General features: G+C 40.7%; 24 non-coding genes across 24 annotated transcripts; all 24 read right to left on the reverse strand.

The window, feature by feature from the left end:
• Positions 1–10,880: 10,880 nt before the first annotated feature.
• Positions 10,881–10,952, reverse strand: trnac-gca (transfer RNA cysteine (anticodon GCA)). Its single transcript has one exon. It is a non-coding gene; the product is annotated as a tRNA-Cys (tRNA).
• Positions 10,953–12,333: 1,381 nt separating this feature from the next.
• On the reverse strand, positions 12,334–12,405 carry trnac-gca (transfer RNA cysteine (anticodon GCA)). Its single transcript has one exon. It is a non-coding gene; the product is annotated as a tRNA-Cys (tRNA).
• Positions 12,406–13,010: 605 nt separating this feature from the next.
• On the reverse strand, positions 13,011–13,082 carry trnac-gca (transfer RNA cysteine (anticodon GCA)). Its single transcript has one exon. It is a non-coding gene; the product is annotated as a tRNA-Cys (tRNA).
• Positions 13,083–13,385: 303 nt separating this feature from the next.
• On the reverse strand, positions 13,386–13,457 carry trnac-gca (transfer RNA cysteine (anticodon GCA)). The gene has a single exon. It is a non-coding gene; the product is annotated as a tRNA-Cys (tRNA).
• Positions 13,458–14,128: 671 nt separating this feature from the next.
• On the reverse strand, positions 14,129–14,200 carry trnac-gca (transfer RNA cysteine (anticodon GCA)). The gene has a single exon. It is a non-coding gene; the product is annotated as a tRNA-Cys (tRNA).
• A 300-nt stretch (positions 14,201–14,500) lies between these two features.
• trnac-gca (transfer RNA cysteine (anticodon GCA)) lies at positions 14,501–14,573 on the reverse strand. The gene has a single exon. It is a non-coding gene; the product is annotated as a tRNA-Cys (tRNA).
• Positions 14,574–16,767: 2,194 nt separating this feature from the next.
• On the reverse strand, positions 16,768–16,839 carry trnac-gca (transfer RNA cysteine (anticodon GCA)). The gene has a single exon. It is a non-coding gene; the product is annotated as a tRNA-Cys (tRNA).
• Positions 16,840–17,142: 303 nt separating this feature from the next.
• On the reverse strand, positions 17,143–17,214 carry trnac-gca (transfer RNA cysteine (anticodon GCA)). The gene has a single exon. It is a non-coding gene; the product is annotated as a tRNA-Cys (tRNA).
• A 1,210-nt stretch (positions 17,215–18,424) lies between these two features.
• On the reverse strand, positions 18,425–18,496 carry trnac-gca (transfer RNA cysteine (anticodon GCA)). The gene has a single exon. It is a non-coding gene; the product is annotated as a tRNA-Cys (tRNA).
• Positions 18,497–18,799: 303 nt separating this feature from the next.
• On the reverse strand, positions 18,800–18,871 carry trnac-gca (transfer RNA cysteine (anticodon GCA)). Its single transcript has one exon. It is a non-coding gene; the product is annotated as a tRNA-Cys (tRNA).
• Positions 18,872–19,476: 605 nt separating this feature from the next.
• On the reverse strand, positions 19,477–19,548 carry trnac-gca (transfer RNA cysteine (anticodon GCA)). The gene has a single exon. It is a non-coding gene; the product is annotated as a tRNA-Cys (tRNA).
• A 303-nt stretch (positions 19,549–19,851) lies between these two features.
• trnac-gca (transfer RNA cysteine (anticodon GCA)) lies at positions 19,852–19,923 on the reverse strand. Its single transcript has one exon. It is a non-coding gene; the product is annotated as a tRNA-Cys (tRNA).
• A 609-nt stretch (positions 19,924–20,532) lies between these two features.
• Positions 20,533–20,603, reverse strand: trnac-gca (transfer RNA cysteine (anticodon GCA)). The gene has a single exon. It is a non-coding gene; the product is annotated as a tRNA-Cys (tRNA).
• A 303-nt stretch (positions 20,604–20,906) lies between these two features.
• On the reverse strand, positions 20,907–20,978 carry trnac-gca (transfer RNA cysteine (anticodon GCA)). Its single transcript has one exon. It is a non-coding gene; the product is annotated as a tRNA-Cys (tRNA).
• A 302-nt stretch (positions 20,979–21,280) lies between these two features.
• On the reverse strand, positions 21,281–21,352 carry trnac-gca (transfer RNA cysteine (anticodon GCA)). Its single transcript has one exon. It is a non-coding gene; the product is annotated as a tRNA-Cys (tRNA).
• A 1,101-nt stretch (positions 21,353–22,453) lies between these two features.
• On the reverse strand, positions 22,454–22,525 carry trnac-gca (transfer RNA cysteine (anticodon GCA)). Its single transcript has one exon. It is a non-coding gene; the product is annotated as a tRNA-Cys (tRNA).
• Positions 22,526–22,828: 303 nt separating this feature from the next.
• On the reverse strand, positions 22,829–22,900 carry trnac-gca (transfer RNA cysteine (anticodon GCA)). Its single transcript has one exon. It is a non-coding gene; the product is annotated as a tRNA-Cys (tRNA).
• Positions 22,901–23,505: 605 nt separating this feature from the next.
• On the reverse strand, positions 23,506–23,577 carry trnac-gca (transfer RNA cysteine (anticodon GCA)). Its single transcript has one exon. It is a non-coding gene; the product is annotated as a tRNA-Cys (tRNA).
• A 301-nt stretch (positions 23,578–23,878) lies between these two features.
• trnac-gca (transfer RNA cysteine (anticodon GCA)) lies at positions 23,879–23,950 on the reverse strand. The gene has a single exon. It is a non-coding gene; the product is annotated as a tRNA-Cys (tRNA).
• A 321-nt stretch (positions 23,951–24,271) lies between these two features.
• On the reverse strand, positions 24,272–24,343 carry trnac-gca (transfer RNA cysteine (anticodon GCA)). Its single transcript has one exon. It is a non-coding gene; the product is annotated as a tRNA-Cys (tRNA).
• Positions 24,344–24,658: 315 nt separating this feature from the next.
• Positions 24,659–24,730, reverse strand: trnac-gca (transfer RNA cysteine (anticodon GCA)). Its single transcript has one exon. It is a non-coding gene; the product is annotated as a tRNA-Cys (tRNA).
• A 303-nt stretch (positions 24,731–25,033) lies between these two features.
• trnac-gca (transfer RNA cysteine (anticodon GCA)) lies at positions 25,034–25,105 on the reverse strand. The gene has a single exon. It is a non-coding gene; the product is annotated as a tRNA-Cys (tRNA).
• A 608-nt stretch (positions 25,106–25,713) lies between these two features.
• On the reverse strand, positions 25,714–25,785 carry trnac-gca (transfer RNA cysteine (anticodon GCA)). The gene has a single exon. It is a non-coding gene; the product is annotated as a tRNA-Cys (tRNA).
• Positions 25,786–26,087: 302 nt separating this feature from the next.
• trnac-gca (transfer RNA cysteine (anticodon GCA)) lies at positions 26,088–26,159 on the reverse strand. Its single transcript has one exon. It is a non-coding gene; the product is annotated as a tRNA-Cys (tRNA).
• Positions 26,160–26,534: the final 375 nt, after the last annotated feature.

A 26,534-nucleotide genomic window follows, 5' to 3' on the forward strand; every position in this document is an offset into this window, starting at 1 on the left:
CTGAGGTCTAGAACAGGTTTCTAAAGTTTCGGAATTCTAGGTCTGACGGTTCTTTTTTAGCTCGAACAAAGCTAACTATTGGAGGCAGTGTCAGTCTCTATGCACCCCAATACGTCCCTCCATCCAAGTTGTGTATCTGTGTGATTTAGTTTTCCTTTTAATTTTTATGGGAAGAATTACTGATTTACAGTTCATGGGGGTTGCCTAATCACACATATGAAGTTTTGGACAGATCTGATTTTTTTAACCCTTCCAAACAGCCCCTGAGACACCAATTATGGCACTTCCGGTTGACACAGGAAGCTATAAGTCAACACATATCCTCATTGGGCTATGCTTTTACAGAATCCCGAGTTTTAAGTCTTTACGTTAAGAATTGACTGATTTACACAGGGTTCAATGCACTATGTCCATCAAATTGCAGGCAGTGTGTGGATATACACTTTTAGGGCGATTTTAACCACTTCCGGTTGGTCCAGGAAGCTTAGAATCGACACAGGTAGACCTTATAGTGGCCTGATGGACTGGTACCGAAGACAGGTTCATACAGCATTCATAACCCATATAGACTCCAGGTTGTATTTAGGGGAACAGGCAATGTATTCCTATGGAGAGAGAAGTCAATGCAAACTGTTTTTATGTAAACACCTTCTTTTAACCTTGAAGGGTTAATGTCACACGGTCAAGGTTAGGCTTGCACAGATCAGGAGGACCTTAGGAACAGTCCTGTGTTTGAATTGTCCTTCTAAATCTAACGGTTCTGCCGCTGTCACCCAAAATCAAATGACGTACTGTTGCAGGCTTCATTTTGGGCCTATTTTTCTCATGGCCGCTGCGCTCAGACCGAGCGAGCTACGGTCAAGCGGGGCGCCTCATTGGACTCGGCACAGTCTGGACACTATGGTGATGCCATTTTTTGTGTTGATTTCAGAATGTCCATTTGGTAATGTTTTCTCACTCTTTCAAAGTCACTGTGCATTTGCCATATGGTTAACTGGGCATTCACCATCACCAATTTGTCATGCTATAAAAATCATGCAGGAATGCCAAATTGACTGGCCCGATGAACTCGGGATGGCTGGGCAGTGATTCTGGTACCTCTCCATCGCTCGTTTGGGTTGATTTCAGAATGTCACTTTTGGTGATGGTACCTCACTGTTAAAACATATTGCAAATGTTTTCTCACTTTTGCAAAGTCACTGAAAATTCGTGCAGGAATGCCAAATTGACTGGCCCGATGAACTCGGGATGGCTGGGCAGTGATTCTGGTACCTCTCCATCGCTCGTTAGGGTTGATTCCAGAATGTCCATTTGGTAATGTTTTCTCACCCTTTCAAAGTCACTGTGCATTTGCAATATGGTTAACTGGGCATTCACCATCACCAATTTGTCATGCTATAAAAATCATGCAGGAATGCCAAATTGACTGGCCCGATGAACTCGCGATGGCTGGGCAGTGATACTGGTACCTCTCCATCGCTCGTTAGGGTTGATTTCAGAATGTCGCTTTTGGTGATGGTACCTCACCGCTTAAACATATTGCAAATGGACAAGAGTCACCTGCAATTCACCATCCATCAGTCAATTTGATATCATTCTGACACCAAACTGATACAAACTGACACCAAACCCACTTTTCCCAACTCGTTTAGGAGCCAAGTATCACATACTTCAGAGCTGGCCCAAAATTCACAATGCCTTCGGTTCAAACCATAAAAAAAACATAAAACACATAGTTACTTTCTAGCTGCGGGGCCAGTTCGGACATTATGTGTAGTCCTATGTGAGCGACCCCCCGAATCCCGAGTTTCGGCTCGATAGGTCATTTGGTGTCCGAGTAAAACCCTAATTGGTGCTGAAAATCCACTTTTTTCCATGCCTTGCTATGGGGTCCTTGAATGAGCTATCGGACAGAAACGTTGGGGTCCGTGTCTATGGGCCGAGCCGGTTTCAATGCACCTAGTCTTGTGTCTCTGAGACTTTTCTAAATGTCGCCATTTTCGTAATGGTCAAAATGAATTGAAGTCATTGCAAATGTTCGAGGCTGTTTCTCGGACCGAGAACCTTCTAGAGCGCCGTAACTCACCACGCACTATCGACCTGAGGTCTAGAACAGGTTTCTAAAGTTTCGGAACTCTAGGTCTGACAGTTATTTTTTAGCTCGAACAAAGCTAACTATTGGAGGCACTGTCAGTCTCTACACACCCCAATACGTCCCTCCATCCAAGTTGTGTATCTGTGTGATTTAGTTTTCCTTTGAATTTTTATGGGAAAATGACTGATTTACAGTTCACGGGGGTTGCCTAATCACACATATGAAGTTTTGGACAGATCTGATTTTTTTAACCCTTCCAAACAGCCCCTGAGACACCAATTATGGCACTTCCGGTTGGCACAGGAAGCTATAACTCAACGCACATCCTCATTGGGGTATTCTATTAAAGAATCCTGAGTTTTAAGTCTTTACCATGAAAACTGACGGATTTACACATGGTTGAATGTACTATGTCTATCAAACTGCAGGCAGGTTATGGGTAAACACTTTTAGGGCGATTGTAACCACTTCCGGTTGGTCCAGGAAGCTTAGAATCGACACAGGTAGACCTTATAGTGGCCTGATGGACTGGTACCGAAGACAGGTTCATACAGCATTCATAACCCATATAGACTCCAGGTTGTATTTAGGGAGCAGGCAATGTATTCCTATGGAGAGAGAAGTCAATGCAAACTGTTTTTATGTAAACACCTTCTTTTGACTGTGAAGGGTTAATGTCACATGGCCAAGGATAGGCTTGCACAGATTGGGATGACCTTAGGAACAGTCCTGTGTTTGAATTGTCCTTCTAAACCTAACGGTTCTGCCGCTGTCACCCAAAATCAAATGACGTACTGGTGCAGGCTTCATTTTGGGCCTATTTTTCTCATGGTCGCTGCGCTCAGGCGGAGCGAGCTACGGTCAAGTGGGGCGTCTCCTTGGACTCGGCACAGTCTGGACACTATGGTGATGCCATTTTTTGTGTTGATTTCAGAATGTCCATTTGGTAATGTTTTCTCACTCTTTCAAAGTCACTGTGCATTTGCCATATGGTTAACTGGGCATTCACCATCACCAATTTGTCATGCTATAAAAATCGTGCAGGAATGCCAAATTGACTGGCCCGATGAACTCGGGATGGCTGGGCAGTGATTCTGGTACCTCTCCATCGCTCGTTTGGGTTGATTTCAGAATGTCACTTTTGGTGATGGTACCTCACTGTTAAAACATATTGCAAATGTTTTCTCACTTTTGCAAAGTCACTGAAAATTCGTGCAGGAATGCCAAATTGACTGGCCCGATGAACTCGGGATGGCTGGGCAGTGATTCTGGTACCTCTCCATTGCTCGTTAGGGTTGATTCCAGAATGTCCATTTGGTGATGTTTCTCACTCTTGCAAAGTCACTGTGCATTTGCAATATGGTTAACTGGACATTCACCATCACCAATTTGTCATGCTATAAAAATCATGCAGGAATGCCAAATTGACTGGCCCGATGAACTCGGGATGGTGATACTGGTACATCTCCATCGCTCGTTAGGGTTGATTTCAGAATGTCGCTTTTGGTGATGGTACCTCACCGCTTAAACATATTGCTAATGGACTAGAGTCACCTGCAAGTCACTGTCCATCAGTTAATTTGATATCATTCAAAGCTAACTATTGGAGGCACTGTCAGTCTCTACGCACCCCAATAATACGTCCCTCCATCCAAGTTGTAACCCACATAGGCTTCAGCTTGAATTTCGAGATGAAGCCAATGTATTCCTATGGGGAGAGAAGTCAATGCGAACTGTTTTTATGTAAACACCTTCTTTTAACTGTGAAGGGTTAATGTCACACGGTCAAGGTTAGGCTTGCACAGATCAGGAGGACCTTAGGAACAGTCCTGTGTTTGAATTGTCCTTCTAAATCTAACGGTTCCGCCGCTGTCACCCAAAATCAAATGACGTACTGTTGCAGGCTTCATTTTGGGCCTATTTTTCTCATGGCCGCTGCGCTCAGACCGAGCGAGCTACGGTCAAGCGGGGCGCCTCATTGGACTCGGCACAGTCTGGACACTATGGTGATGCCATTTTTTGTGTTGATTTCAGAATGTCCATTTGGTAATGTTTTCTCACTCTTTCAAAGTCACTGTGCATTTGCCATATGGTTAACTGGGCATTCACCATCACCAATTTGTCATGCTATAAAAATCATGCAGGAATGCCAAATTGACTGGCCCGATGAACTCGGGATGGCTGGGCAGTGATTCTGGTACCTCTCCATCGCTCGTTTGGGTTGATTTCAGAATGTCACTTTTGGTGATGGTACCTCACTGTTAAAACATATTGCAAATGTTTTCTCACTTTTGCAAAGTCACTGAAAATTCGTGCAGGAATGCCAAATTGACTGGCCCGATGAACTCGGGATGGCTGGGCAGTGATTCTGGTACCTCTCCATCGCTCGTTAGGGTTGATTCCAGAATGTCCATTTGGTAATGTTTTCTCACCCTTTCAAAGTCACTGTGCATTTGCAATATGGTTAACTGGGCATTCACCATCACCAATTTGTCATGCTATAAAAATCATGCAGGAATGCCAAATTGACTGGCCCGATGAACTCGGGATGGCTGGGCAGTGATACTGGTACCTCTCCATCGCTCGTTAGGGTTGATTTCAGAATGTCGCTTTTGGTGATGGTACCTCACCGCTTAAACATATTGCAAATGGACAAGAGTCACCTGCAAAGTCAACGTCCATCAGTCAATTTGATATCATTCTGACACCAAACTGATACAAACTGACACCAAACCCACTTTTCCCAACTCGTTTAGGAGCCAAGTATCACATACTTCAGAGCTGGCCCAAAATTCACAACGCCTTCGGTTCAAACCATAAAAAAAACGTAAAACACATAGTTAACTTTCTAGCTGCGGGGCCAGTTCGGACATTATGTGTAGTCCTATGTGAGGCGACCCCGAATCCCGAGTTTCGGCTCGATAGGTCATTTGGTGTCCGAGTAAAACCCTAATTGGTGCTGAAAATCCACTTTTTTCCATGCCTTGCTATGGGGTCCTTGAATGAGCTATCGGACAGAAACGTTGGGGTCCGTGTCTATGGGCCGAGCCGGTTTCAATGCACCTAGTCTTGTGTCTCTGAGACTTTTCTAAATGTCGCCATTTTCGTAATGGTCAAAATGAATTGAAGTCATTGCAAATGTTCGAGGCTGTTTCTCGGTCCGAGAACCTTCTAGAGCGCCGTAACTCACCACGCACTATCGACCTGAGGTCTAGAACAGGTTTCTAAAGTTTCGGAACTCTAGGTCTGACGGTTCTTTTTTAGCTCGAACAAAGCTAACTATTGGAGGCAGTGTCAGTCTCTACGCACCCCAATACGTCCCTCCATCCAAGTTGTGTATCTGTGTGATTTAGTTTTCCTTTTAATTTTTATGGGAAAAATTACTGATTTACAGTTCATGGGGGTTGCCTAATCACACATATGAAGTTTTGGACCGATCTGATTTTTTTAACCCTTCCAAACAGCCCCTGAGACACCAATTATGGCACTTCCGGTTGACACAGGAAGCTATAAGTCAACACATATCCTCATTGGGCTATGCTTTTACAGAATCCTGAGTTTTAAGTCTTTACGTTAAGAATTGACTGATTTACACAGGGTTCAATGCACTATGTCCATCAAATTGCAGGCAGTGTGTGGATATACACTTTTAGGGTGATTTTAAGCACATCCAAACAGCCCCTGAGACACCAATTATGGCACTTCCGGTTGACACAGGAAGCTATAAGTCAACACATATCCTCATTGGGCTATGCTTTTACAGAATCCTGAGTTTTAAGTCTTTACGTTAAGAATTGACTGATTTACACAGGGTTCAATGCACTATGTCCATCAAATTGCAGGCAGTGTGTGGATATACACTTTTAGGGTGATTTTAAGCACATCCGGTTGGCCCAGGAAGCCTAGAATCGACACAGGTAGACCTTATAGTGGCCTGATGGACTGGTACCGAAGACAGGTTCATACAGCATTCATAACCCATATAGACTCCAGGTTGTATTTAGGGGAGCAGGCAATGTATTCCTATGGGGAGAGAAGTCAATGCAAACTGTTTTTATGTAAACACCTTCTTTTACCTGTGAAGGGTTAATGTCACATGGTCAAGGTTAGGCTTGCACAGATCGGGAGGACCTTAGGAACAGTCCTGTGTTTGAATTGTCCTTCTAAACCTAACGGTTCCGCCGCTGTCACCCAAAATCAAATGACGTTCTGGTGCAGGCTTCATATTGGGCCTACTTTTCACATGGTCGCTGCGCTTAGACCGAGCAAGCTACGGTCTAGCGGGATATCTCGTTGAACTCGGCACGGCCTTGGGATTATGTTTATGTCATTGCCTGCTCTCTGTGTCTTTAAACACCGCGCTTTGTCACTCCATCCTTGCTGTGTGTGTGTGTGAGAGCTTTTCTTTGACATCTGTTGGGAGAAATGAGTGATTTTACAGTTCAGGAGGGTTGCCTAATCACATATGAAGTTTTGAAAAGATCTGACCTTTTTAACCCTTGGATACAGCCACTATGTCACCATTTAAGGCACTTCCTGTTGGCACAGGAAGCTATAAATAAACTCATATCCTCATTGGGGTATGCCTTTACAGAATCTTGAGTTTTAAGTCTTTACGTTAAGAACTGAGTTATTTACGGAGGGTTTAGTGAGTGTGTGTTATTTCAGAAAATCATAGAAAATCACAGAAATGTCGCAGATCTCCGCAGCACACTTTAAAAATATTCGTATGAACACCCTGCAACTGGATCTGTAACCGTTGAAAAAAAAAACACCTATATTTGAACATCACAAATCTGTCATCATACGATTTCTCTTAAATGACGATAGATAAATGGCTGATTTTTTTTATATATTTTTTTTATTTTTTTTATTTCTCTATTTTCATTTTGGACCTTTAATCCCAGAAATATGGCCATAACTCAAAAACCGTTGAGGCCTAGACGCCATCTTGTTCGGGGCCAACTGCCCATTATGCCAAACCTATGCTCACCAAGTTTCGGCTTCGAAATATTTTCAGTTTTCGAGATATGGCCCGTCGTGATTCGTGATGTTTTGTCAAATTGCAATATGATTGCTTATGCCCTCTTGTGGGATTTTCCGGCATAGCGGAAAAATGGACCAAAATTTGATTATTTTATAAAACGAAAACCGAATGTCCGACAAAGTTCATTTGATGACTTCCCGGTAGGTCTGGCCCTGCCGCTCGGCCCGACGCCGTCCCCGAATTTTAAAAATGTTTTCGGACGTCTAGTCAGGGACGGTACATTTGCAATATGGACTTTCTCACTAACCATACGGTAATTGTCGAAAAGTTCCCTTAAGGTATGTAAATGTTGTGAGCTGTGACTCTTATTTGTTCTACTGGAAGGCTGTCCTTGTCGTGGAAAAGCAGTTCAAATATAACGCTTACAAGAACTTGTGAATTCAATAATAGTCTTTTAATACAACGTATTGCAAGCTGGAGTGGTCCGCGGAACACACACCTTTTTCAGAGCACTCGCTCTGATTTATACACATACAACATATGAGTCCATCCCACATGCAAATGAAGTTACATCCCAATCTGTGCATCCTGCTTGTTCACGCACAATAACGCCAATATCTGCTTTCCATCAGATTATATTGGTGACAGGACCCTTGCTCTGTCCCTGCACTCAGCTTAATGCGTTCTTCTGTATGTGTGTTATCTAGGATCAGCAGACTATGTGTCTCCTCTGTTTTTAGCGTGTCCAGCTATACTAAAAATACTTCACATTCCTCTATTCTACAGGCCTATGCTTTGGCCCCGCACTTAGCTCAATGTGTTCCTTTGTATGTGTGTCTTTATCTCGGATCAGCAGACTGTGTGTCTCCTCTGTTTTTTGTAGTGTTTCCAGTTGCCCTAGGCGCCTATGTGTCGCCTTCTCTTCGTGTGGTCTGTTTAATGTTCAGCTGTCCCATACTCTCATGGCCTTACTCTGGTCTCCTGTCCTATACAATAGATAATGCATTTTACCAGAATGGCAAATGCACTCGATGAGTGTATCTTTCTCTTTTGTTACAGTATTATGTTCCTCCATATATGTACGTCATTCTCCCATAAAACCCTCCTCTGGTGCTTATTTAGCACAAAAAAAGGACATATAGGGTGGAGCATAATACCAACTGTTGATTAACAAAAATAAAGCTTACAAATCACCTGGACCAAACATCTCCAGATCCTATTTGAAACATAAAAGACTTACAAAACCCAACTAGGCCAAACATCTCCAAACAATAACATAGATAGGAGTAAAAGATCCAATTAGAAACATTTAAAGAAAACCTAACTAGACCAAAAATCTCTAGTATTTCTTAAGAGTAAAATATCTAATCTGGTATGGAAACAATAAAAATAATACATGACATTTTGATGAAGCATGAGCATGTAGTATGCCCACACATCCAGAAACTATCAGCTATTCCTTAATCCTGATTCTTTATCATTTCAAGATATAATGTTAAATGTGTGATATTACCACATTTTACCTTTGTGTTTTACAATCATTACTTTATCAAATTGACTAACTCCTGCAGTTTCTAACACCCAAATAGTTTATTCAATTAACTATAGTGTTTCCCACATCAATCCCATTATCTCCATAGCTGTAGAAACATTCATTTATTCCCCCTTTTCTTTTCTTTTTACAATAGTAAACCCATCATTATGAGGATCATTCAATTCAGTTCTTATGTTGCACATTCATATTCTCCCAACATATTTTTATTTCATTCACTTCTGCCTTTAGTGTTACCTAGTGCCAAACTGCATTCTATGTTACACAAAAGAATGTAGTATTTTCTCTGAATATTGAAGATTTTACATTTAACACATTCTTCAAATGATGCAGGTTCAGGTACTATCAAAAGATCAGACAAAGGTGATTTTCTACACAAAATACAATTGTCCATCCTATGTTTTTTTCTGCTGTATACTTAGCCCATTCGTACCACTCATTCTTCACTACTTCTTCTTGTGTGGTGTCCTTGAGTGGTTCTGATTCTGAGATAGATGTCATTTTTACAATGTTCTTGTCTTGACGTAAATCATTAGAGTTTGTCAAAAAGTTCCAAATGTCAGTAAAGAACCCTCCGGGTTCTGATGCTTTCTAGCTACCACAGGCTCTTCCTGTTTAGATATTGGCGTAAGACCAATTCTAATGACTGAGGTGCTACTCCCTTCGGTCAATCTTGTTCTCGTTATTTCAACTATTAATTCTTCACCTTCTGCTGGTTCAATCTGATTCATGGTGAGCACCCACTCGTCTACTTCTTTGGTTAATTAACGTCAGGTCACATCCTTTTGAGTCCCAAATGACTTCTCCCTTCGTTTGATGATGTGTCCATCCACCGAATGCAATCTCCAGTAAGGGTTTGATCCTTTTGTCTTCTGTTCTCCTGTTTCAGTTATGTGTTGAGGTGGAACAGAGATTCCTTGTCAGTCTTTTTAGATAGTTTGACTGGTTCCTCTCTTCTCTTCCTGTTTCCACCCTACATCTTGATTGTGCGTGAGTCTGTTGTTGCAATACTAGCGTTCACTGTTACTTCTGTTATGTCACTGTCATTGTTCTTCTGTGGTTCTAACTTCAAGTGTCTGTTAAGGAGACAATTCAAGAGCTGAAAAGTCAATTTTGGGGAAATCTCAATTTTCTTCAGCTTGCTGGACTTTTCCTCCTCTCTGTGGTGTCTCTCCTTCTGTTCCTTGTGAGGCCTCTCCTCCTCTTTCTTCCCCTGAGGCTCCCTCCTCAGGCCGGACTGGGCTTCCATCTGGAAGAGTGTCAATTTTAGGGAAGAGATGTTCCCATTCTGTAGGTGATACTTCGGGGTCCCACTGTGGAGGGCTTCTGTCAAAGAGGTCTGCCCCAACAGGTATATCATCAGGAGTAGCAGACATGTTACCCCCCCCCATTTCTGGGCTTTCTGGCCATACTGGAGGAAGCTTTGGTTGTTTGTCTCTTTTCTTTTCAGCCTCTTTTCCCCGGTGCTTCTTCTGAGTGTGTCAGTTGATGCACTCGTTGTATCTTGGCTTGTATCTGGTCTGCCATTTTCTTGATTCCTCCCCGGCACTTTGATCGTTTCCGCTGCTCCTGCTCCCTCCGGGCTCCTGCCTGGTGAATCAGCATCCTCTGCGTCCTCATCTCTGTATGGTTGTGTCCTTCTCTCCTCGGCTGATCCCACTTCCTTCGGAACACTCGAACGTACACTAGATCTCCTGGTATCACTGGGAGAGGTCCTTCTGGTCCCCTTGGATCATCAGATGTGGAACCTCTCGTACTGGTTCAGGTTCCTGTCTTATTGCTGTGGGGCATTCAGACTTAGAGACTTATGGCCTCTGTTCTATGATTACACCATACATTCTCTTACTTCCATCACTCATCACACAAACTGACATTCCAGCTGAAGCTGGCGAACCCTTCTCCATCTGGTTTCCTAAACATAAGACTTGGAAAACAAAGGACAATCTGCTTGTAACTGTCGAAAAATGGAAAAATGGACTAATAAGGGACATTTCAGCTGGAGATGGACATCACCTAATAAAGTACTCTCTCGCATTGAAAACATACCCATAAAGTATTTGATTTCAAGTTGACAAAAGGAGTTGAACCTGAGACCCCTTGATTTGAAGTCTATTACACTTCCAACTCTGTTATGAACTCTCTGACTGAGAGAAAAACCATTGAATGGGGGACATTTTAGATTGAGTAAAATAATCTAAAAAGGACTACTCCAACCCTCAAGATACACATCAAAAGTACATGATCCAAGGGGGCACCAGGATTTGAATCTGGGACCTCTTGATCTGCAGTCAAATGCTCTACCACTGAGCTATACCCCTCTGAAGCTGTCTAAAGGTGGAAAAATGGTCTAAAAGCATTTCAGGGAGATAATGCTAAGAATTCATATGGAAAAATGGTCTAATAAAACATTTCAGCTGGAGATATTCATATTAATGATAAAGTACACTCTCACATTGAAAACATACCCATAAAGTATTTGATTTCAAGTTGACAAAAGGAGTTGAGCCTGAGACCTCTTGATCTGAAGTCTATTGCACTTCCACTCTGTTATAAACTGTCTGACTGAGAGAAAAACCATCTAATGGGGACATTTTAGATTGAGTAATAATCTAAAAAGGACTACTCCTCCCTCAAGATTCAAAAGAATGATCCAAGGGGCACCAGGATTTGAACCTGGGACCTCTTGATCTGCTGTCAAAAGCTCTACCACTGAGCTCTAGCCCATCTTTTTGTAACTGTCCAAAGGTGGAAAAATGGACTAATAAGGGACATTTCAGCTGGAGATGGACATCACCTAATAAAGTACACTCTCACATTTAAAACATACCCATAAAGTATTTGATTTCAAGTTGACAAAAGGAGTTGAGCCTGAGACCTCTTGATCTGAAGTCTATTGCACTTCCAACTCTGTTATAAACTCTCTGACTGAGAGAAAAACCATCTAATGAGGGACATTATAGATTGAGTAAAATAATCTAAAAAGGACACTCCAACCCTCAAGATCCACATCAAAAGTACATGATCCAAAGGGGCACCAGGATTTGAATCTGGGACCTTTGATCTGCAGTCAAATGCTCTACCACTGAGGGACCCCTCTGCTTGAACTGTCTGGAAAAATGGTCTAATAAGGGACATTTCACTGAGATGGATCAAGATAAAGTACTCTCTGAAAACATACCATAAAGTATTTGATTTCAAGTTGACAAAAGGAGTTGACCTGAGACATTTTGATCTGAAGTCTATTGCACTTCCAACTCTGTTATAAACTCTCTGACTGAGAGAAAACCATCTAATGAGGGACATTATAGACATCATCCACTAATACTCTGTCCAATGAAGATACAATAAAAGTATTTGATTTCAAGGACAAGACCAAAAGATCTGCAGTGAACCTGAGATCTGCAGTCCCCACTGAGCTCTGAACTGTCGAAAAATGGAAAAATGGACTAATAAGGGACATTTCAGCTGGAGGAACAGCTGGAAAGGAGACCTGAAATACCCATAAAGTATTTGATTTCAAGTTGAGCAAAAGAGAGTTGAACCTGAGACCCTTGATTTGAAGTCTATTACACTTCCACTCTGTTATAAACTCTCTGACTGAGAGAAAAACCATCGAATGGGGGACATTTTAGATTGAGTAAAATAATCTAAAAAGGACTACTCCAACCCTCAAGATACACATCAAAAGTACATGATCCAAGGGGGCACCAGGATTTGAATCTGGGACCTCTTGATCTGCAGTCAAATGCTCTACCACTGAGCTATACCCCCTCTGCTTGAAGCTGTCTAAAGGTGGAAAAATGGTCTAATAAGGGACATTTCAGCTGGAGATGGACATCACCTATAAAGTACACTCTCACATTGAAAACATACCCATAAAGTATTTGATTTCAAGTTGACAAAAGGAGTTGAGCCTGAGACCTCTTGATCTGAAGTCTATTGCACTTCCAACTCTGTTATAAACTCTCTGACTGAGAGAAAAACCATCTAATGAGGGACATTATAGATTGAGTAGGATAACCTAAAAAGGAGCACTTCCTCTCTCAAGATCCACTTAGAAAGTACTTGATTTAAGGGGGCACCAGGATTTGATCCTGAGAAATTGTATAATAAGGGACATTTTCTGTTGGCGATCTACATAACCTAATCAAGAACACTCTCTCTTTGAAAACATATCCATAAAGTATTTGATTTCAAGTTGACAAAAGGATTTGTACCTGAGACGTTTTGACCTGAAGTCTATTGCACTTCCAACTCTGTTATAAACTCTCTGACTGAGAGAAAAACCATCGAATGGGGGACATTTTAGATTTAGTAACATAATCTAAAAAGGACTACTCCAACCCTCAAGATGCACATCAAAAGTACATGATCCAAGGGGGCACCAGGATTTGAATCTGGGACCTCTTGATCTGCAGTCAAATGCTCTACCACTGAGCTATACCCCCTCTGCTTGTAACTGTCGAAAAATGGAAAAATGGACTAATAAGGGACATTTCAGCTGGAGATGGACATCACCTAATAAAGTACTCTCTCGCATTGAAAACATACCCATAAAGTATTTGATTTCAAGTTGACAAAAGGAGTTGAGCCTGAGACCTCTTGATCTGAAGTGTATTGCACTTCCACCTCTGGTAGGAACTGTCTGACTGAGAGAACAACCATTGAATGGGGGACATTTTAGATTGAGTAAAATAATCTAAAAAGGACTACTCCAACCCTCAAGATACACATCAAAAGTACATGATCCAAGGGGGCACCAGGATTTGAATCTGGGACCTCTTGATCTGCAGTCAAATGCTCTACCACTGAGCTATACCCCCTCTGCTTGAACTGTCAGGAAAAATGGTCTAAAAGGGACATTTCAGCTGGAGATACATCACCTAATAAAGTACTCTCTTTGAAAACATACCATAAAGTATTTGATTTCAAGTTGACAAAAGGAGTTGAGCCTGAGACATTTTGCTGAAGTCTATTGCATTCAACTCTGTTATAAACTCTCTGACTGATCCATTTAGATTGAGTAACATAATCTAAAAAGGACTGAACCCTCAAGATGGGATTGAAGATTTCCTACTTTTAAAACTTGTTGGTATGAACTGTCTGACTGAGAGAACAACCATCTAATGGGGGATCATAAGGGAGTAACATAATCAAAAAACAGATCTGCAGTAAAAATGCTCTAAAAGCTATACTTCCCCTCTCTCAAAAATGGCACCAGGATTTGAAAAATTGTATAATAAGGGACATTTCAGCTGGAGATCTACATAACCTAAAAGAACTCTCTCATTTGAAAACATATCCATAAAGTATTTGATTTCAAGTTGACAAAAGGAGTTGACCTGAGACCTTTTGATCTGAAGTCTATTGCACTTCCACTCTGTTATAAACTCTGACTGAGAGAAAAACCATCTAATGGGGGACATTTTAGATTGAGTAAAATAATCTAAAAAGGACTACTCCAACCCTCAAGATCACATCAAAAGATGATCCAAGGGGGCACCAGGATTTGAATCTGGGACCTCTTGATCTGCAGTCAAATGCTCTACCACTGAGCTATACCCCCTCTGCTTGTAATCCTCTAAAAATGGAAAAATGGATAATAAGGGACATTTCAGCTGGAGATGGACATACCTAATAAAGTACTCTCTCTCATTGAAAACATACCCATAAAGTATTTGATTTCAAGTTGACAAAAGGAGTTGAGCCTGAGACCTCTTGATCTGAAGTCTATTGCACTTCCACCTCTGGTAGGAACTGTCTGACTGAGAGAACAACCATCTAATGAGGGACATTTTAGATTGAGTAAAATAATCTAAAAAGGACTACTCCAACCCTCAAGATACACATCAAAAGTACATGATCCAAGGGGTCACCAGGCTTTGAACCTGGGACCTCTTGATCTGCTGTCAAATGCTCTACCACTGAGCTATACCCCTCTCTTGTAACTGTCATGGACTAATAAGGGACATTTCAGCTGGAGATGGACATCACCCGGATAAAGTACTCTCTCGCATTGAAAACATACCCATAAAGTATTTGATTTCAAGTTGACAAAAGGAGTTGAGCCTGAGACCTTTGATCTGAAGTCTATTGCACTTCCAACTCTGGATAAACTCTCTGACTGAGAGAAAAACCATCTAATGGGGGACATTTTAGATTGAGTAGTAAATAATCTAAAAAGGACTACTTTCTCAAGATACACATCAAAAGTACATGATCCAAGGGGCACCAGGATTTGAATCTGGAGTTGATCTGCAGTCAAATGCACTACTTGAGCTATACCTTTACTTGAACTGTCGAACATGAAAAATGGTCTAATAAGGGACATTTCAGCTGGAGATGGACATTTAAAGACACTCTCTTTGAAAACATACCCATAAAGTATTTGATTTCAAGTTGACAAAAGGAGTTGATGAGACCTTTGATCTGAAGTCTATTGCACTTCCAACTCTGTTATAAACTTCTGACTGAGAGAAAAACCATCGAATGGGGGACATTTTAGATTGAGTAAAATAATCTAAAAAGGACTACTCCAACCCTCAAGATACACATCAAAAGTACATGATCCAAGGGGGCACCAGGATTTGAATCTGGGACCTCTTGATCTGCAGTCAAATGCTCTACCACTGAGCTATATATCCCACTCTGCTTGAAGTTGTCAAAGTCTAAAATAAACTCTCTGTGGAAAAAAGATCCACACTAATACTGATTTAAGGGGGCACCAGGGACATTTACCACTGAGCTATACCCCTCTGCTTGTAATAAAAATGGAAAAATGGAGATGGACATACCTAATAAAGTACACTCTCTCTGAAAACATACCCATAAAGTATTTGATTTCAAGTTGACAAAAGGAGTTGAACCTGAGAACCCTTGATCTGAAGTCTATTGCACTTCCAACTCTGTTATAAACTCTCTGACTGAGAGAAAAACCATCGAATGGGGGACATTTTAGATTGAGTAAAATAATCTAAAAAGGACTACTCCAACCCTCAAGATACACATCAAAAGTACATGATCCAAGTGGGCACCAGGATTTGAATCTTGGACCTCTTGATCTGCAGTCAAATGCTCTACCAATTAGCTATACCCCCTCTGCTTGAAGCTGTCTAAAAGTGGAAAAAATGGTCTAATAAGGGACATTTCAGCTGGAGATGGACATCACCTATCCGGATAAAGTACACTCTCACATTGATAACATACCCATAAAGTATTTGATTTCAAGTTGACAAAAGGAGTTGAGCCTGAGACCTCTTGATCTGAAGTGTATTGCACTTCCACCTCTTGGTAGGAACTGTCTGACTGAGAGAAAACCATCTAATGAGGGACATTTTAGATTGAGTATTAAGTAAAAAGGATACTTCCACCTCAAGATCCACATACTTGATTTAAGAGCACTTCCTCTCTCAAGATCCACCACTAGAAAGTACTTGATTTAAGGGGGGACACCAGGATTTGATCCTGAGAAATTGTATAATAAGGGACATTTTCTGTTGGCGATCTACATAACCTAATCAAGAACACTCTCTCTTTGAAAACATATCCATAAAGTATTTGATTTCAAGTTGACAAAAGGAGTACCTGAGACATTTTGACCTGAAGTCTATTGCACTTCCAACTCTGTTATAAACTCTCTGAAGCTGAAAGGTGAGAAAAATGAATAAGGGGACATTTCAGCTGGAGATATTCATAATCTAAAAGGACTACTCCACCCTCAAAATGATTTCAAAAGACACATGATCAAGTTGCACCAGGATTCCACTGGGAACTCTCTGATCTGAGAGTTATAGAAATGCTCTACCAAAAAGGAGCACTGAGCTATACCCATACTTGATTTAAGGTGGCTGTCTGGAAAAATGGACTAATAAGGGACATTTTCAGTTGGAGATGGACATAACCTAATAAAGAACACTCTCTCATTGAAAACATATCCATAAAGTATTTGATTTCAAGTTGACAATAGGATTGTACCTGAGACCCCTTTGATCTGAAGTCTATTGCACTTCCAACTCTGTTATAAACTCTCTGACTGAGAGAAAAACCATCAAATGGGGGACATTTTAGACTTAGTAACATAATCTAAAAAGGACTACTCCAACCCTCAAGATGCACATCAAAAGAACATGATCCCAGGGGCACCAGGATTTGCATCTGGGACCTCTTGATCTGCAGTCAAATGCTCTACCACTGAGCTATACCCCCTCTGCTTGTAACTGTCGAAAAATGGAAAAATGGACTAATAAGGGACATTTCAGCTGGAGATGGACATCACCTAATAAAGTACTCTCTCGCATTGAAAACATACCCATAAAGTATTTGATTTCAAGTTGACAAAAGGAGTTGAACCTGAGACCTCTTGATCTGAAGTCTATTACACTTCCAACTCTGTTATGAACTCTCTGACTGAGAGAAAAACCATCGAATGGGGGACATTTTAGATTGAGTAAAATAATCTAAAAAGGACTACTCCAACCCTCAAGATACACATCAAAAGTACATGATCCAAGGGGGCACCAGGATTTGAATCTGGGACCTCTTGATCTGCAGTCAAATGCTCTACCACTGAGCTATACCCCCTCTGCTTGAAGCTGTCTAAAGGTGGAAAAATGGTCTAATAAGGGACATTTCAGCTGGAGATATTCATATCCGGATAAAGTACACTCTCACATTGAAAACATACCCATAAAGTATTTGATTTCAAGTTGACAAAAGGAGTTGAGCCTGAGACCTCTTGATCTGAAGTCTATTGCACTTCCACCTCTGGTATGAACTGTCTGACTGAGAGAACAACCATGTAATGAGGGACATTATAGATTGAGTAGGATAACCTAAAAAGGAGCACTTCCTCTCTCAAGATCCACTTAGAAAGTACTTGATTTAAGGGGGCACCAGGATTTGATCCTGAGAAATTGTATAATAAGGGACATTTTCTGTTGGCGATCTACATAACCTAATCAAGAACACTCTCTCTTTGAAAACATATCCATAAAGTATTTGATTTCAAGTTGACAAAAGGATTGTACCTGAACCTGAAGAGATTGCACTTCCAACTCTGATAAACTCTCTGACTGAGAGAAAAACCATCGAATGAGGGACATTTTAGATTGAGTTACATAATCTAAAAAGGAATACTCCAACCCTCAAGATACACATCAAAAGTACATGATCCAAGATGAGCACCAGGATTTGAATCTGGGACCTCTTGATCTGCAGTCAAATGCTCTACCACTGAGCTATAACCCCTCTGCTTGTAACTGTCAAAAAATGGAAAAATGGACTAATAAGGGACATTTCAGCTGGAGATGGACATCACCTAATAAAGTACTCTCTCGCATTGAAAACATACCCATAAAGTATTTGATTTCAAGATTTCTATTGCACTTCCAACTGAGAGAAAAACCATCTAATGGGGACATTTTAGATTGAGTAAATAAAAAAAGGACTACTTCCTCAACCCTCAAGATCCACATCAAAAGTACATGATCCAAAGGGGCACCAGGATTTGAATCTGGACCTCTTGATTGTAAGGGACATTTCAGCTGGAGATGGACATCACCTAAAAGTACACTCTCTCATTTGAAAACATACCCATAAAGTATTTGATTTCAAGTTGACAAAAGGAGTTGACCTGAGACATTTTGACCTGAAGTCTATTGCACTTCCAACTCTGTTATAAACTCTCTGACTGAGAGAAAAACCATCGAATGGGGGACATTTTAGATTTAGTAACATAATCTAAAAAGGACTACTCCAACCCTCAAGATGCACATCAAAAGTACATGATCCAAGGGAGCACCAGGATTTGAATCTGGGACCTCTTGATCTGCAGTTAAATGCTCTACCACTGAGCTATACCCCCTCTGCTTGTAACTGTCGAAAAATGGAAAAATGGACTAATAAGGGACATTTCAGCTGGAGATGGACATCACCTAATAAAGTACTCTCTCGCATTGAAAACATACCCATAAAGTATTTGATTTCAAGTTGACAAAAGGAGTTGAACCTGAGACCCCTTGATTTGAAGTCTATTACACTTCCAACTCTGTTATGAACTCTCTGACTGAGAGAAAAACCATTGAATGGGGGACATTTTAGATTGAGTAAAATAATCTAAAAAGGACTACTCCAACCCTCAAGATACACATCAAAAGTACATGATCCAAGGGGGCACCAGGATTTGAATCTGGGACCTCTTGATCTGCAGTCAAATGCTCTACCACTGAGCTATACCCCCTCTGCTTGAAGCTGTCTAAAGGTGGAAAAATGGTCTAATAAGGGACATTTCAGCTGGAGATGTTCATGTTCTGATAAAGTACACTCTCACATTGATAACATACCCATAAAGTATTTGATTTCAAGTTGACAAAAGGAGTTGAGCCTGAGACCTCTTGATCTGAAGTGTATTGCACTTCCACCTCTGGTAGGAACTGTCTGACTGAGAGAACAACCATCTAATGAGGGACATTATAGATTGAGTAGGATAACCTAAAAAGGAGCACTTCCTCTCTCAAGATCCACCGAGAAAGTACTTGATTTAAGGTGGCACCAGGATTTGATCCTGAGAAATTGTATAATAAGGGACATTTTCTGTTGGCGATCTACATAACCTAATCAAGAACACTCTCTCTTTGAAAACATATCCATAAAGTATTTGATTTCAAGTTGACAATAGGATTGTACCTGAGACATTTTGACCTGAAGTCTATTGCACTTCCAACTCTGTTATAAACTCTCTGACTGAGAGAAAAACCATCGAATGGGGGACATGTTAGATTTAGTAACATAATCTAAAAAGGACTACTCCAACCCTCAAGATGCACATCGAAAGAACATGATCCAAGGGGGCACCAGGATTTGAATCTGGGACCTCTTGATCTGCAGTCAAATGCTCTACCACTGAGCTATACCCCCTCTGCTTGTAACTGTCGAAAAATGGAAAAATGGACTAATAAGGGACATTTCAGCTGGAGATGGACATCACCTAATAAAGTACTCTCTCGCATTGAAAACATACCCATAAAGTATTTGATTTCAAGTTGACAAAAGGAGTTGAACCTGAGACCCCTTGATCTGAAGTCTATTACACTTCCAACTCTGTTATGAACTCTCTGACTGAGAGAAAAACCATTGAATGGGGGACATTTTAGATTGAGTAAAATAATCTAAAAAGGACTACTCCAACCCTCAAGATACACATCAAAAGTACATGATCCAAGGGGGCACCAGGATTTGAATCTGGGACCTCTTGATCTGCAGTCAAATGCTCTACCACTGAGCTATACCCCTGCTCTGCTTGAAGCTGTGTCTAAAGGTGGAAAAATGGTCTAATAAGGGACATTTCAGCTGGAGATGGATTCATATCTAATAAAGTACACTCTCACATTGAAAACATACCCATAAAGTATTTGATTTCAAGTTGAAAAGGAGTTGAGCCTGAGACCTCTTGATCTGAAGTGTATTGCACTTCCACCTCTGGTAGGAACTGTCTGACTGAGAGAACAACCATCTAATGAGGGACATTATAGATTGAGTAGGATAACCTAAAAAGGAGCACTTCCTCTCTCAAGATCCACTGAGAAAGTACTTGATTTAAAGTGGCACCAGGATTTGATCCTGAGAAATTGTATAATAAGGGACATTTTCTGTTGGCGATCTACATAACCTAATCAAGAACACTCTCTCTTTGAAAACATATCCATAAAGTATTTGATTTCAAGTTGACAAAAGGATTTGTACCTGAGACATTTTGACCTGAAGTCTATTGCACTTCCAACTCTGTTATAAACTCTCTGACTGAGAGAAAAACCATCGAATGGGGGACATTTTAGATTTAGTAACATAATCTAAAAAGGACTACTCCAACCCTCAAGATGCACATAAAAAGAACATGATCCAAGGGGGCACCAGGATTTGAATCTGGGACTCTTGATCTGCAGTCAAATGCTCTACCACTGAGCTATACCCCCTCTGCTTGTAACTGTCGAAAAATGGAAAAATGGACTAATAAGGGACATTTCAGCTGGAGATGGACATCACCTAATAAAGTACTCTCTCGCATTGAAAACATACCCATAAAGTATTTGATTTCAAGTTGACAAAAGGAGTTGAACCTGAGACCCCTTGATTTGAAGTCTATTACACTTCCAACTCTGTTATGAACTCTCTGACTGAGAGAAAAACCATTGAATGGGGGACATTTTAGATTGAGTAAAATAATCTAAAAAGGACTACTCCAACCCTCAAGATACACATCAAAAGTACATGATCCAAGGGGGCACCAGGATTTGAATCTGGGACCTCTTGATCTGCAGTCAAATGCTCTACCACTGAGCTATACCCCCTCTGCTTGAACTGTCTAAAAATGGAAAAATGGACTAATAAGGGACATTTCAGCTGGAGATGGACATCACCTAATAAAGTACTCTCTCACATTGAAAACATACCCATAAAGTATTTGATTTCAAGTTGACAAAAGGAGTTGAACCTGAGACCTCTTGATCTGAAGTCTATTGCACTTCCAACTCTGTTATAAACTCTCTGACTGAGAGAAAAACCATCGAATGGGGGACATTTTAGATTGAGTAAAATAATCTAAAAAGGACTACTCCAACCCTCAAGATACACATCAAAAGTACATGATCCAAGGGGGCACCAGGATTTGAATCTGGGACCTCTTGATCTGCAGTCAAATGCTCTACCACTGAGCTATAACCCCTGCTTGAAGCTGTCTAAAAACTGGAAAAATGGACTAATAAGGGACATTTCAGCTGGAGATGGACATGCTCTACCACTAGCTATAAAGTCTAAAGGTGGAAAAATGGTCTAATAAGGGACATTTCAGCTGGAGATGGACATATCTATAAGTACACTACATTGAAAACATACCCATAAAGTATTTGATTTCAAGTTGACAAAAGGAGTTGAGCCTGAGACCTCTTGATCTGAAGTGTATTGCACTTCCACCTCTGGTAGGAACTGTCTGACTGAGAGAACAACCATCTAATGAGGGACATTATAGATTGAGTAGTATAACCTAAAAAGGAGCACTTCCTCTCTCAAGATCCACTTAGAAAGTACTTGATTTAAGGGGGCACCAGGATTTGATCCTGAGAAATTGTATAATAAGGGACATTTTCTGTTGGCGATCTACATAACCTAATCAAGAACACTCTCTCTTTGAAAACATATCCATAAAGTATTTGATTTCAAGTTGACAATAGGATTGTACCTGAGACATTTTGACCTGAAGTCTATTGCACTTCCAACTCTGTTATAAACTCTCTGACTGAGAGAAAAACCATCGAATGGGGGACATTTTAGATTTAGTAACATAATCTAAAAAGGACTACTCCAACCCTCAAGATGCACATCAAAAGTACATGATCCAAGGGAGCACCAGGATTTGAATCTGGGACCTCTTGATCTGCAGTTAAATGCTCTACCACTGAACCTCCCCTCTGCTTGTAACTGTCGAAAAATGGAAAAATGGACTAATAAGGGACATTTCAGCCCTCTGCTTGTAACTGTCGAAAAATGGAAAAATGGACTAATAAGGGACATTTCAGCTGGAGATGGACATCACCTAATAAAGTACTCTCTCGCATCTGAAAACATACCCATAAAGTATTTGATTTCAAGTTGACAAAAGGAGTTGAACCTGAGACCCCTTGATTTGAAGTCTATTGCACTTCCAACTCTGTTATAAACTCTCTGACTGAGAGAAAAACCATCGAATGGGGGACATTTTAGATTTAGTAACATAATCTAAAAAGGACTACTCCAACCCTCAAGATGCACATCAAAAGAACATGATCCAAGGGGGCACCAGGATTTGCAACTGGGACCTCTTGATCTGCAGTCAAATGCTCTACCACTGAGCTATACCCCCTCTGCTTGTAACTGTCGAAAAATGGAAAAATGGACTAATAAGGGACATTTCAGCTGGAGATGGACATCACCTAATAAAGTACTCTCTCGCATTGAAAACATACCCATAAAGTATTTGATTTCAAGTTGACAAAAGGAGTTGAACCTGAGACCCCTTGATTTGAAGTCTATTACACTTCCAACTCTGTTATGAACTCTCTGACTGAGAGAAAAACCATTGAATGGGGGACATTTTAGATTGAGTAAAATAATCTAAAAAGGACTACTCCAACCCTCAAGATACACATCAAAAGTACATGATCCAAGGGGGCACCAGGATTTGAATCTGGGACCTCTTGATCTGCAGTCAAATGCTCTACCACTGAGCTATACCCCCTCTGCTTGAAGCTGTCTAAAGGTGGAAAAATGGTCTAATAAGGGACATTTCAGCTGGAGATATTCATATCCGGATAAAGTACACTCTCACATTTAAAACATACCCATAAAGTATTTGATTTCAAGTTGACAAAAGGAGTTGAGCCTGAGACCTCTTGATCTGAAGTGTATTGCACTTCCACCTCTGGTAGGAACTGTCTGACTGAGAGAACAACCATCTAATGAGGGACATTATAGATTGAGTAGGATAACCTAAAAAGGAGCACTTCCTCTCTCAAGATCCACCGAGAAAGTACTTGATTTAAGGTGGCACCAGGATTTGATCCTGAGAAATTGTATAATAAGGGACATTTTCTGTTGGCGATCTACATAACCTAATCAAGAACACTCTCTCTTTGAAAACATATCCATAAAGTATTTGATTTCAAGTTGACAATAGGATTGTACCTGAGACATTTTGACCTGAAGTCTATTGCACTTCCAACTCTGTTATAAACTCTCTGACTGAGAGAAAAACCATCGAATGGGGGACATTTTAGATTTAGTAACATAATCTAAAAAGGACTACTCCAACCCTCAAGATGCACATCAAAAGTACATGATCCAAGGGAGCACCAGGATTTGAATCTGGGACCTCTTGATCTGCAGTCAAATGCTCTACCACTGAGCTATACCCCCTCTGCTTGTAACTGTCGAAAAATGGAAAAATGGACTAATAAGGGACATTTCAGCTGGAGATGGGACACCTAATAAAGTACTCTCTCGCATTGAAAACATACCCATAAAGTATTTGATTTCAAGTTGACAAAAGGAGTTGAGCCTGAGACCTCTTGATCTGAAGTCTATTGCACTTCCACCTCTGGTAGGAACTGTCTGACTGAGAGAACAACCATCTAATGAGTGACATTTTAGATTGAGTAAAATAATCTAAAAAGGACTACTCCAACCCTCAAGATACACATCAAAAGTACATGATCCAAGGGGGCACCAGGATTTGAATCTGGGACCTCTTGATCTGCAGTCAAATGCTCTACCACTGAGCTATACCCCCTCTGCTTGTAACTGTCGAAAAATGGAAAAATGGACTAATAAGGGACATTTCAGCTGGAGATGGACATCATATCCTAATAAAGTACAAAAGGAGTCTCTCACATTGAAAAACATACCCATAAAGTATTTGATTTCAAGTTGACAAAAGGAGTTGAGCCTGAGACCTCTTGATCTGAAGTCAAAATTGCCTGACTTCCAAGTCTCTGTTAAAACTCTCTGACTGAGAGAAAAACCATCGAATGGGGGACATTTTAGATTGAGTTACATAATCTAAAAAGGACTACTCCAACCCTCAAGATACACATCAAAAGTACATGATCCAAGGGGGCACCAGGATTTGAATCTGGGACCTCTTGATCTGCAGTCAAATGCTCTACCACTGAGCTATAACCCTCTGCTTGTAACTGTCAAAAAATGGAAAAATGGACTAATAAGGGACATTTCAGCTGGAGATGGACATCACCTAATAAAGTACAAGTTGACTCTCATCTTGATCATTGAAAACATACCCATAAAGTATTTGATTTCAAGTTGACAAAAGGAGTTGAACCTGAGACCTCTTGATTTGAAGTCTATTGCACTTCCAACTCTGTTATAAACTCTCTGACTGAGAGAAAAACCATCGAATGTGGGACATTTTAGATTTAGTAACATAATCTAAAAAGTACTACTCCAACCCTCAAGATGCACATCGAAAGATCATGATCCAAGGGGGCACCAGGATTTGAACCTGGGACCTCTTGATCTGCAGTCAAATGCTCTACCACTGAGCTATACCCCCTCTGCTTGTAACTGTCGAAAAATGGAAAAATGGACTAATAAGGGACATTTCAGCTGGAGATGGACATCACCTAATAAAGTACTCTCTCGCATTGAAAACATACCCATAAAGTATTTGATTTCAAGTTGACAAAAGGAGTTGAACCTGAGACCCCTTGATTTGAAGTCTATTACACTTCCAACTCTGTTATGAACTCTCTGACTGAGAGAAAAACCATCGAATGGGGGACATTTTAGATTGAGTAAAATAATCTAAAAAGGACTACTCCAACCCTCAAGATACACATCAAAAGTACATGATCCAAGGGGGCACCAGGATTTGAATCTGGGACCTCTTGATCTGCAGTCAAATGCTCTACCACTGAGCTATACCCCCTCTGCTTGAAGCTGTCTAAAGGTGGAAAAATGGTCTAATAAGGGACATTTCAGCTGGAGATGGATTGATCAAACGGATAAAGTACACTCTCACATTGAAAACATACCCATAAAGTATTTGATTTCAAGTTGACAAAAGGAGTTGAGCCTGAGACCTCTTGATCTGAAGTGTATTGCACTTCCACCTCTGGTAGGAACTGTCTGACTGAGAGAACAACCATCTAATGAGGGACATTATAGATTGAGTAGGATAACCTAAAAAGGAGCACTTCCTCTCTCAAGATCCACTTAGAAAGTACTTGATTTAAGGGGGCACCAGGATTTGATCCTGAGAAATTGTATAATAAGGGACATTTTCTGTTGGCGATCTACATAACCTAATCAAGAACACTCTCTCTTTGAAAACATATCCATAAAGTATTTGATTTCAAGTTGACAAAAGGATTGTACCTGAGACATTTTGACCTGAAGTCTATTGCACTTCCAACTCTGTTATAAACTCTCTGACTGAGAGAAAAACCATTGAATGGGGGACATTTTAGATTTAGTAACATAATCTAAAAAGGACTACTCCAACCCTCAAGATGCACATCGAAAGAACATGATCCAAGGGGGCACCAGGATTTGAACCTGGGACCTCTTGATCTGCAGTCAAATGCTCTACCACTGAGCTATACCCCCTCTGCTTGTAACTGTCGAAAAATGGAAAAATGGACTAATAAGGGACATTTCAGCTGGAGATGGACATCACCTAATAAAGTACTCTCTCGCATTGAAAACATACCCATAAAGTATTTGATTTCAAGTTGACAAAAGGAGTTGAACCTGAGACCCTTGATCTGAAGTCTCTTACACTTCCAACTCTGTTATGAACTCTCTGACTGAGAGAAAAACCATCGAATGGGGGACATTTTAGATTGAGTAAAATAATCTAAAAAGGACTACTCCAACCCTCAAGATACACATCAAAAGTACATGATCCAAGGGGGCACCAGGATTTGAATCTGGGACCTCTTGATCTGCAGTCAAATGCTCTACCACTGAGCTATACCCCCTCTGCTTGAAGCTAAAAGGTGGAAAAATGGTCTAATAAGGGACATTTCAGCTGGAGATATTCATATCCGGATAAAGTACACTCTCACATTTAAAACATACCCATAAAGTATTTGATTTCAAGTTGACAAAAGGAGTTGAGCCTGAGACCTCTTGATCTGAAGTGACAAAAGGAGTATTGCACTTCCACACTCTCTGTTATAAACTCTCTGACTGAGAGAAAAACCATCTAATGAGGGACATTATAGATTGAGTAGTATAACCTAAAAAGGAGCACTTCCTCTCTCAAGATCCACTTAGAAAGTACTTGATTTAAGGGGGCACCAGGATTTGATCCTGAGAAATTGTATAATAAGGGACATTTTCTGTTGGCGATC

This window comes from Oncorhynchus masou, unplaced genomic scaffold, assembly GCF_036934945.1.
Source record: "Oncorhynchus masou masou isolate Uvic2021 unplaced genomic scaffold, UVic_Omas_1.1 unplaced_scaffold_12___fragment_4___debris, whole genome shotgun sequence".
Lineage (NCBI taxonomy): Eukaryota > Metazoa > Chordata > Actinopteri > Salmoniformes > Salmonidae > Oncorhynchus > Oncorhynchus masou.